The following is a 9,647-nucleotide window of genomic DNA, read 5'->3' as shown; positions in this document are numbered from 1 at the left end:
GAATATCTCTGGTCCTGTGGATCCGTTAGAGTGCAGGTCAGCTCTTCTTCCTTATCTTCTGCCGTACCGCTCCCTAAAGCTGGGGGTCTGGGGCTGGTGCACCCGGACCACTTTCACTGTATGGTGAGTTACTTTACATTTAATTCTGGAGCACCTTGTTCAATCGTCCAATCTTACCCCCACTTCCGGGCCTCATCATCACAAAGGGATCCTTGGCCAGATTATGCCCCTAGGTGCTAACCCAAAGTTATCTAGATGTAGTCAAAATCCATCCATCCAACATCCCAGTCAAATGGTGCCAGAGGGATGCTGGGAGCTGCAGTTCACAAACAGTTTGGTTTCTTGTAGTTTTTTTCCAAAAACCTTCCTGGCTACATTGCAAACGGCCCCTATTTCTGCAACTTGCAGATAGCAGAAACAAGAGTTTTACATGTATAAGATGTACAGTAGAACCTCTCATTTTATATTTTTTCATGGGATCAGGAAAAAAGTATGTTAAATCAGGGAAATGTTTTTAAAAACGTATTCTCAAAGTACTCAAAGGATATAAGCACTTAAATCAGATTTACTTTGAAACACATTATTTACTTTGTTAATGACAAAGGTTAAAAATTGCAGCATTAATGTTACATTGAAAGACCTTTCTGCAAAAAGGTCACGTACACAACCTAAAGCAATAAGTGATTTGTGAATCACTGTATGAGGTAATTGCAACTGACTATAGACCGAACACTAACAATAACATTCATACAAACATACATTTTTGGGAACATTTTATGTAAATCTGGGAAAACATTATGTAAAATCAAGGAAAAGCACCCATTGAAATACATTATAAATTGGTGAGATCACAAAAAACTGTAAAAGGTTTCACTGTATTTCAATCTGCAGTAAAATAGTTCAATCTTACCCCCACTCCTGGGCCTCATCATCACAAAGGAATCCTTGTCCAGATTATGCCTTTTGGTGCTAACCCAAAGTCATCCAGATGTAGTCAAAACACATCCATCCCAAACCAATTCAAAAGGTGCCAGAGGAATGCTGGTAGCTGCAGTTCAACAACAGCTTGAGGATCCCAGGTTTCTTGTAGTTTTTTCACAAAAAGCTATGGAATCCTACCTGGCTACATTGCCAATGGCCCCCATTTCTGTAACTTGCAGATAGCAAACACAAGAGTCAGTATCACACTTATAGGATCTGCTCCAATATAGCATACAGTAGCACTGCCATTTTATGTTTTCCAGGGACAGGGAAATTATATAATATCAGATTGTGTGGCTGAGAGATTGATGTAGGGAGGAGAACTTTGGGAAGCTTTGGGTTTCTGGAGAACTGTGCTGATTTCTCAATTGACTACAGGCTTTTTGCTAGGGATGGGCTACACCCCAATGATGATGGTACAGCTGTTTTGGAGGAGAAGATGGCTAGAGGTTTGTACGAGATTTTAAACTAGGCATGGTGAGGAGGTTGCAGTAAGGGATTCTGTGGAAGGCAGGTTAGATGAGGCAGTGGGCATAGTAAGGGATCATGGGGGAGCAGATTTGATTGGGGGTACTGTTAAGGATAGGGAGGACTCTATGCTGTATATACAAAATGTTCATGCTGTTCCATTATTGAATGGATGTTTTCAAATGCAAGGAGTCTTGCTGATAAAATGGGAGAGCTGGAGGTAAAATATGATGTGGTTGGTGTTGCCGAAACATGGCTGAATAAGTCGCATGATTGGGCAGTTAATATCAGCAACTATACCTTGTTTAGGAGGGACAGAGACAATAGATAAAAAGGAAGGGCATGTCTGTTTGTTAGGCAGGATTTAAAAGCTAATATAAAGGAGGAGGTGATGATAGAAAATGAGGGCGCTGAAGCCTAATGGGTGGAGTTCTTCACTTATTGTAGAGTCTAATAAATGAATTGTAGTAGTATGCTATAGATCCTCTAATGTAAGTGAAGAAGAGGCTAAGCTCCTGTTTCAAATAGAAAAGACTGCTAGTTTGGGGAAAGTAATGATAATGGGGGATTTTAATTACCCTGTTAGCAGGACTGGGAGTAAAAAGCAGCCCACACATAAATGCGTGCTGGTCTTTTACTTACATACGTGCATATTTCATATGTATATATACAAATATATATATTATATAGTGGATAATGTACCTCCTACTGTAATTTATAAAGATATAAGTCACAGAAGAGTTATGTGACCATAACTCCGACGTGATCACATATCTTTATAAATTAGGGGGTACATTATGAATTATAATTTACAGCAGGGGTGTTCAACCTTTTGGCTTCCTGGGGAAAATTTTCTGGGGCCGCACATGAAATACATAACACTTTTGATTTCTAAAAATAAAGGAAATACACAGAAATGAACTACAATACCTGTGCAGTCAAAAAAATAAATAAATGAATATATTTGAAAATATGCCTTTTTTAAATTTTGCAAATTTTTCCACGAAGCAAAATGGGACAGATTTGACCATCACCAGGGGTGTAACTACAAAGGGGCCCAATAAGGCCCTAATTAGCTCTTCTGCTATTTCCCTAGGAATGACCCAGTTCATCAAGTAGCTGGCACAGGTGGAACTCACCTTTCTGCTTTAAACATCCAACACTGAGGCATGAGGGCCCTATAAAACAAATAGCAAGAAGTGAACTTATAATGGGCACTGGATGTCAGGATTTGGGGGTGTACTTAAAAAACAACAGATTTCCATTACAGATACACTTTACCCTTGGGTAAAACAATGTTCTCTAAGCAGGCAGTAATTGTAATACTGGTATGGGATCTGTTATCCAGAATGCTCGGGACCTTGGGTTTTCCGGATAATGGATCTTTCTGTAATTTGGGTCTTCATACCTTAAGTCTACTAGAAATTCATTTAAACGTTAAATAAAATCAATAGGTTGGTTTTACCTCCAATAAGGATTAATTATATCTTAGTTTGGATCAAGTACAAGCTACTGTTTTATTATTACAGAGAAAAAGGAAATCATTTTTAAAAATTTGGATTATTTGGATAAAATGGAGCCTATGGGAGGCAGCCATTCCGTAATTTGGAGCTTTCTGGATACCGGGTTTCCGGATAAAGGATGCCATACCTGTACATATTAAAGTTAAACTAAAAAACAAAGCACTTGCTAAACTAGAACTCCCCAACCCCCCCCCCCCCAACAGTCCAGATTGTGGCTGGTACCTGAGCAGCACAAACATTCTTAGCAGTAAACAGTGTCAGTGACCCCTCTCCCCTGCTCCCTTCCAGTGTCTATAGCTTTAACCTCCCCTTATATGCCTACTGAGCAGTAGCTTTTCCCAGGACCTCACATGCTGACCTGATGGATTTATGATGCAGAGGGCAGGGGCAGGCAGTCTCTCTCTCTCCAAAGGAGACGGACGAGTCACCTGGCTGTGACGAGAGCCGTGACATCTCCAATAACTTTATTCAGCACACGCCCTGTCCGGCCAGCTTTATCAGTAAAGCTGAAGTATTACCTTCACCTCACTCACTCGCTCTCCTCCCTCCCTCTGGAAATAGCTTCGGCGTGCGCACCTGAAATATGTAAACTGTGCGCTCCTTGCTCGTAAAATATATTTTACTTCTAATAGCCCAAACGAACAGATTACCAGTCCGGGCCTGCCTGTTAGTATCACTACTTGATTCCAGAGTTTGTGGCCCACCCTCCTGACCTTTTTAGGGTATGCACATGTGCAGTGCGATACGCATTCCTGGAAGCATCATATCACAAATCTTCGGCTCTGATCCTCAGTTTCCTTATTTGGACGAACAATCTTTTCCCTTCGGTACCTTGTTCAGCTGGACGGATTTGAAGGCTTGACTTTCCCCTGCTTGGACAGACTCCCTTGGTAACAACTTGACTTTCCCCTGCTCATTGTGAATTTTCTGATGTTGATTGATTGTTGTTGCTGCATAGTTCAATAACTGGTGTTACTCCTGCTTAAAATACTGTACTATTATCCTTGCTGAACTGTGTATCCTGCAACACTATTCCTGCGAACAGTTTGTGCCATTAATCCTTATGGGGCTGTGTGTCATGCAGTATTACTCCTACAGAATGACTGTGCTATAATCCTTGCTGAACTGGGTATCCTGCAACACTACTCCTGCCTAAAGAATGTGCTAACAATCCTTGCCACACTGTGTATCCTGCAATCCTATTCTTGCTAAAGACTGTACTAATACCCTTTGCTGACCTGTGTTACCCTGCAAGCCAATCCTACCATAGACTGAGTTGTTTTTCCTGGGTTGGTCGTGCTTCAATTCTCTGAAAGAGGCAGAGCTGTTACTTCCGTGAACTTGTCTACACCTGTCTCCCCACCATGTCTGCTCTGTGTGCCTCCAATGATAACCACTAACTTACTTTGGTCTGGTCAGCCATTCCCAACTGAATGTGTCGGTCTCCCTCTTATCCTCGTTCTCATCCTAGAAGTTATTATTAAGATCACACTTTTCCTACAGAGAATATTGGCCGCCTACAGGGGTACTTTCCTGGGTGTGTCCGCTGTTCTCTTCAAGTTCCCTAAGGTTTCTTCTCTCATCATGTGAACACCTAGAAACTAGAGGTTTGTCATTATTATCATCAGGTTGCTTAACAAGGTATTCATAATTATAAAACATAAAATTATCAAACATAAAAGTGCTAACATACACCTTAGTGCCTCAGGCCCAGTCAACAGATGGCCTTTCTGGGTCTTCACTTCAACACTCTTCAACAGAGAGTGGTGTTACCACAGGAGAAACAGACCAAGCTTTGAACTGCAATACGACGTCTTCAGTCGATACCCAAACCAACTGTTCAACTTTGCATGAGAGTGCTAGGCCTTATGGTGTCCTCCATCGAGGCAGTCCCCTTCGCCCAGTTTCACCTCTGACCGCTGCAAGCAGCAATACTCAAGTGCTGGCGTCGGATATCTCTCCACCAGCAAATTACTCTCCCTCCGAGCACCAAGAGATCACTCACCTGGTGACTGCAACCCCACCGACTGTCCCAGGGTCGGGTGTTTGCCGAACCAGAATGGAAGATCGTAATGACAGATGCCAGCCTACACGGCTCGGGGGTAACATTCCAAGGAAGATCAGTGCAAGGAACATGGTTGGCAGAAGTAGCACTACCGATCAACCTATTAGAAAACAGAGCAATTCGACTAGCCGTTCACAGGTGGCACGACCGTTTCAAACACCTACCGGTGCGCATACAGAGAGACAATGCCACCGCTGTGGCCTATATCAATCGGCAGGGAGGAACAAGAAGCAAGGCAGCAAACAGAGAGGTAACCCCCATTCTAGCCTGGGCAGAAGACAATGTTCCACATCTGTTGGCGATTCACATCCCGGGGGTGTTAAACGTGGAGGCGGACTTCCTAAGCAGACACCGAGTAGATCCTGGAGAATGGGAACTCCACCATAAAGCCTTTCAACTGCTGGTAGACAATTTGGGAAAACCTCAAGTCAACTTGATGGCCACCAGGCAAAACCGCAAGGTTCCCAGTTTCTTCTCACGATGCTGAGACCCACTAGTGGCGGGAATAGACGCCATGACAATGCCATGGCAATTCCAACTGGCTTATGTATTCCCTCCTCTTCCCATGCTTCCTCAGGTACTCAAGATAATTTTCAGAGAAGGCTGAAAAGTCATAGTAATTGCACCATGCTGGCCCAGGAGGTCATGGTATTCAGACCTACTAGCTCTCTCCCTGAAACCACCAGACATGCTACCTCTCAGAGCCGATCTTCTGAGTCAGGGTCCACTTCGGCACAGGAATCCTAAGCTCTTCGCATTAATGGGATGGCTCTTGAAGCCTCTATCCTAAAAGAAAAAGGGGTTTCAAATCAAGTCATACAGACCATGATAAAAACCTACTACCTCAAATATCTATCACAGAACCTGGAATTGCTACTGGTCATGGTGTTCCGAGCACGGCATTGATTTCAGAGACTACCGTATATACTCGAGTATAAGCCGACCCGAGTATAAGCCGAGGTACCTAATTTTACCTACGAAAACTGGGAAAACGTATTGACTCTAGTATAAGCCTACACACAACTACAGCCCTGTCTCCCAGCAGCGCACATTCTGCCAAAGCGACCCCCCCAGTGATCAACCGGACTTCTTTGCAAAGTTGATGGTGACAGAGAATTGCCAAACGGATTACTGTGTGCATTGTCCCACTGTCCCACTACCATGTGCAGAGGGTGCTGTTTGATATTGCCATCACTGTTAATCTTTCGTATAACCAACAGAGGGCGCTGTGTGATATTGCAGTCACTGTTATTCTTTCATATAACCAACAGAGGGCGCTGTGTGATATTGCAGTCACTGTTAATCTTTCATATAACCAACAGAGGGCGCTGTGATATTGCAGTCACTGTTATTCTTTCATACAACCAACAGATGGCGCTGTGTGATGTTGCAGTCACTGTTAATCTTTCATATAACCAACAGAGGGAGCGGTGATATTGCAGTCACTGTTATTCTTTCATACAACCAACAGATGGCGCTGTGTGATATTGCAGTCACTGTTATTCTTTCATACAACCAACAGATGGCGCTGTGTGATATTGCAGTCACTGTTATTCTTTCATATAACCAACAGAGGGTGCACTGTTATTCTTTCATATAACCAACAGAGGGCATTGTGGGATATTGCAGTCTCTCCCCAAGTGTACTGTTCGTATAGGAATGATTAAAAGTGACTGCAATCTCAGCTACTCGGGTACCGCTGACCCGAGTATAAGCCGAGGTAGACTTTTTCAGCACATTTTGGATGCTGAAAAACTCGGCTTATACGGTATAACATTCAGGCAGTCCTCAACTTTCTACAGTCTGGTTTAGCCTAGGGACTCCGGCTAGGATCCCTAAAGTCCCAAGTATCGTCACTCTCCATTCTTTTCCAACAAATACTTGCTCTACAAGAGGATGTGCATACTTTTCTACAGGGGGGTTTCCCGACTGGCACCCCTCTTCCGACAACAAGTTCCTCCCTGGGACTTGAACTTAGTGCTCAATGCACTTCTAGAAGCCCCATTTGAGCCAATGGATCTTCCGGCACTCACATGGAAGACGATTTTCCTAGTAGCAATTTCCTCCATTAGACGCATATCCGAAATTGGGGCACTGTCCTGCTCGCCACCTCTCCTCATCTTCCAGGGAGACAGGGCTATCCTCCACACTGCTCCCGGATTTCTTCCTAAGGTGGTCTCCTCATTCCACATCAATTCGTATATCATTCTTCCATCATTCTGCAATCATCCACAGAATGAAAAGGAGGCCAAATTGCATAAACTTGACGTAGTTCAAGCACTAAGGACCTATGTTACTCGCACAAAACCCTTCAGGAAGACGAACACCTTGTTCATCATCCTCTCAGGTCCTCGAAAGAGAATAGCAGCAACCAAAACCACGTTGGCCCGCTGGGTCAAAGAAGCAAAAGAGGACGCCTCCCATTCGGCTACGTGCTCACTCTACCAGAGCATTGGGCTCACCGCCACATGGCATCTGCTGATCAGGTCTGCAGGGCGGCCACTTGGGCTTCCTTACATACCTTCATAAAATTTTACCAATTCAACACTTACCTTTCCGCGGAGGTGGCAGTAGGCCGGAAAACCCTCCAAGCGGTAGTTTCCAAATAAGTTCCTCCCTCCCTTGGTTTGAGGCATCTTTGGTATGTCCCCATAATTCCTGTGTCCCCCTCCGACGAAAGAAAAAGGAAGATTTATGTACTCACCATTAAATCCTTTTCTCTCTAGTCAGAAGGGGGACACAGACTTCCCTCCCGGAATTCCATTCTGTTCACAGTTCAGCCATTCTTGTGGAATTGTTATGTTTTCAGTTCACCGTTTCTGTTTGAGTTCTTTGTAATCAACTGAGCCTGTCAGGCAACACGCAAGGGGTAAAGGAGAGAGGGAGGAGTCACAATTCTGACATCACTGCAGTGTCCTACCTCCTGGTGGGAGGAGCCCTTTACCCCATAGTTCCTGTGTCCCCCTTCCGACTAGAGAGAAAAGGATTTAACGGTGAGTACATAAATCCTTCTTTTTTCTAAATATCCCAGGTTAGGCCCAAATGTAACTACCTATAATGTGTCTGGTCTTGTAGTGCTTCTCACACATATACCTCCTTATTTAAAACAACAGTAGCACCACCCTTCTGCCTTCTTGATATTATTTTTGTTATCAATAGCCTCTTTAACTTTTTTGTTATATTATGTTTCATGCCTTTCACATTGTAACATCCCAAAGTTTTTCTGCCTCATGCAGTACCACATTTTCAAATGTATATGGCATCATTATTGATCTTAGGAACAAAGTCACTTTTAGGTCTTAAAGTGGACCTGTCACCCAGACATAAAAAGCTGTATAATAAAAGTCCTTTTCAAATTACACATGAAATCCAAATTATTTTTATTAAGGCATTCATAGCTGTTGTAAACTCATTTTAAAATCTCAACTGTCAATCAAATATTGCCTGCCCCTCTTTTATGCCTTAGGCATAGAGGCGGGGCAAACAATTACTTTTACTTTCCATTCAGTACTTCTCTCCCCACCAGTTCTCTTAACCATTTAATTGTGTAGCCAGTGCATCGGTATGGACAGTATGTACCAAATGGCTCCTTCCTGCTTGCTTCCAGACCGAAGGGAACAAGATTCAAATAATTTATACAATGTAATTAAAGTTAATTATGCTTGACTAGCTTGATAAAATAGAATTTGGAATAATTTTTTTGGCCAATGGGTTCCCTTTAACATGCTAAAAGGAATATTTTAAGCCCCAAGTTTCTTTGCATCAGAAAGCACATTTTAAGCTTTATCCTTTGAATAAACTTGAACAAGTCAACTTTCCAGTTAAAGATGTCCGGTGTGTAGGTGGGTATAAAGCCCAATCCCTTGTTAATAACCCTATTCTTGGAGTTAATGCATAAATTGGTTAACTCAGACTCCTTCAGGGTCTGTAGAACTGTCTCTGTGTCAGCGTGCATTTGGATCTGCACTGCAAGATCTCTCTCTGCGCTCCTTCATTGGTACCTCCTGCCGCGACCTCTCCCTGGTCCTCTCTGCACCCTCCTCCTATTTTTTGGTGATGGACCTGGCTGAAAAAAGGCGGCCTTTGGCGAGTTTCACCAAACTCACGCTCTCGCTCACTGTGTGAGCCTTCTAAGTCGCTTCTGGTCAACGCTCCCGATGTGTTCCTCTCCCAGCGTCCCACTTGGTATGATGGCCTCTGCTGCATACAGTGTCCTGGCAGTCCAACTTCTCTTTCACGTTGCTGCCTCGGGATTGCGATGTCCAATGGTACACTTATATAAGGGTATAAATATATAAGGGGATCATATAATAATCTCTCTAATGCTTTATTTACCAGTAGGTCTTTCCAGCTGACACAAGGTCACCCATTCCGATTAGAAGAAAAGAGTTTCCACCTAAATATTCGGAAGGGGTTTTTTACAGTGAGAGCTGTGAAGATGTGGAATTCTCTCCCTGAATCAGTGGTACAGGCTGATACATTAGATAGCTTTAAGAAGGGGTTGGATGGTTTTTTAGCAAGTGAGGGAATACAGGGTTATGGAATATAGCTCATAGTGCAAGTTGATCCAGGGACTAGTCCGATTGCCATATTGGTATCAGGAAGGAATT

The sequence above is a fragment of the Xenopus laevis genome, chromosome 9_10L, assembly GCF_017654675.1.
Source record: "Xenopus laevis strain J_2021 chromosome 9_10L, Xenopus_laevis_v10.1, whole genome shotgun sequence".
Classification (NCBI taxonomy): Eukaryota; Metazoa; Chordata; class Amphibia; order Anura; family Pipidae; genus Xenopus; species Xenopus laevis.
This window is presented reverse-complemented; position numbering follows the sequence as displayed.